Here is a 2753-nt window from a genome sequence, read left to right as displayed (position 1 = left end):
GCTTTCGCTCCACGTTTCTCGAGGCAAACAATCAATTACAATCTGTTTTAATCAAAAAATGTAAAAAAAATTCAAAATAAATTCAATAATGGGATTATAAAGGCATTTAAACCGAGTAATAAGGCTTTTCTAGGCATGAGTGACTATAAATGAACTTTTCTTGACAATGGATGGCTTTTGCTCCATGTTTCCCGAGGTAAACAATCAATTACAATCTGTTTTAATAAAAAAATGCAAAAAAAATTCAAAATAAATTGAATTATGGGGTTATAAAGGCATTTAAATCGAGTAATAAGGCTTTTCTAGGCATGAGTGACTATAAATAATCTTTTCTTGACGATGGATGGCTTTCGCTCCACGTTTCCCGAGGCAAACAATCAGTTACAATCTGTTTTAATCAAAAAATGTAAAAACAATTCAAAATAAATTCAATAATGGGATTATAAAGGCATTTAAACCGAGTAATAAGGCTTTTCTAGGCTTGATTGACTATAAATGAACTTTTCTTGACAATGGATGGCTTTTGCTCCATGTTTCTAGAGGTAAACAATCTATTACAATATGTTTTAATTAAAAAATGTAAAAAAAATTCAAAATAAATTCAATAATGGGATTATAAAGGCATTTAAACCGAGTAATAAGGCTTTTCTAGGCATGAGTGACTATAAATGAACTTTTCTTGACAATGGATGGCTTTCGCTCCACGTTTTCTGAGGCAAACAATCAGTTACGATATGTTTTAATCAAAAAATGTAAAAAAAATTCAAAATAAATTCAATAATGGGATTATAAAGGCATTTAAACTGAGTAATAAGGCTTTTCTAGGCTTGAGTGACTATAAATGAACTTTTCTTGACAATGGATGGCTTTTGCTCCATGTTTCTAGAGGTCAACATTCAATTACAATATGTTTTAATCAAAAAATGTAAAAACAATTCAAAATAAATTCAATAATGGGATTATAAAGGCATTTAAACCGAGTAATAAGGCTTTTATAGGCATGAGTGACTATAAATGAACTTTTCTTGACAATGGATGGCTTTCGCTCCACGTTTCCCGAGGCAAACAATCAATTACAATCTGTTTTAATCAAAAAATGTAAAAAAAATTCAAAATAAATTCAATAATGGGATTATAAAGGCATTTAAACCGAGTAATAAGGCTTTTCTAGGCTTGAGTGACTATAAATGAACTTTTCTTGACAATGGATGGCTTTTGCTCCATGTTTCTAGAGGTAAACATTCAATTACAATATGTTTTAATCAAAAAATGTAAAAAAAATTCAAAATAAATTCAATAATGGGATTATAAAGGCATTTAAACCGAGTAATAAGGCTTTTCTAGCCATGAATGACTATAAATGAACTTTTCTTGACAATGGATGGCTTTCGCTCCATGTTTCCCGAGGCAAACAATCAATTACAATCTGTTTTAATCAAAAAATGTAAAAACAATTCAAAATAAATTCAATAATGGGATTATAAAGGCATTTAAACCGAGTAATAAGGCTTTTCTAGGCTTGAGTGACTATAAATGAACTTTTGTTGACAATGGATGGCTTTCGCTCTAGGTTTCCCGAGGCAAACAATCAATTACAATCTGTTTTAATCAAAAAATGTGAAAACAATTCAAAATAAATTCAATAATGGGATTATAAAGGCATTTAAACCGAGTAATAAGGGTTTTCTAGGCTTGAGTGACTATAAATGAACTTTTCTGGACAATGGATGGCTTTTGCTCCATGTTTCCCGAGGTAAACAATCAATTACAATCTGTTTTAATAAAAAAATGTAAAAAAAATTCAAAATAAATTCAATTATGGGGTTATAAAGGCATTCAAACCGAGTAATAAGGCTTTTCTAGGCATGAGTGACTATAAATGATCTTTTCTTGGCAATGGATGGCTTTCGCTGCACGTTTCCCGAGGCAAACAATCAATTATAATATGTTTTAATCAAAAAATGTAAAAAAAATTCAAAATAAATTGAATTATGGGGTTAAAGGCATTTAAACCGAGTAATAAGGCTTTTCTAGGCATGAGTGACTATAAATGATCTTTTCTTGACAATGGATGGCTTTCGATCCACGTTTCCTGAGGCAAACAATCAATTACAATCTGTTTTAATAAAAAAATGCAAAAAAAATTCAAAATAAATTCAATTATGGGGTTATAAAGGCATTTAAACCGAGTAATAAGGCTTTTCTAGGCTTGAGTGACTATAAATGTTCTTTTCTTGACAATGGACGGCTTTCGCTCCACGTTTCCCGAGGCAAACAATCAATTACAATCTGTTTTAATCAAAAAATGTAAAAAAAATTCAAAATAAATTCAATAATGGGATTATAAAGGCATTTAAACTGAGTAATAAGGCTTTTCTAGGCTTGAGTGACTATAAATGAACTTTTCTTGACAATGGATGGGTTTTGCTCCATGTTTCTAGAGGTCAACATTCAATTACAATATGTTTTAATCAAAAAATGTAAAAACAATTCAAAATAAATTCAATAATGGGATTATAAAGGCATTTAAACCGAGTAATAAGGCTTTTCTAGGAATGAGTGACTATAAATGAACTTTTCTTGACAATGGATGGCTTTCGCTCCACGTTTCCCGAGGCAAACAATCAATTACAATATGTTTTAATCAAAAAATGTAAAAAAAATTCAAAATAAATTCAATTATGGGGTTATAAAGGCATTTAAACCGAGTAATAAGGCTTTTCTAGGCATGAGTGACTATAAATGAACTTTTC

Source organism: Theobroma cacao, unplaced genomic scaffold (genome assembly GCF_053813885.1).
Source record: "Theobroma cacao isolate CCN51 unplaced genomic scaffold, ASM5381388v1 tig011, whole genome shotgun sequence".
Taxonomy (NCBI): Eukaryota; Viridiplantae; Streptophyta; class Magnoliopsida; order Malvales; family Malvaceae; genus Theobroma; species Theobroma cacao.
Note: the sequence above shows the minus strand (reverse complement) of the source record.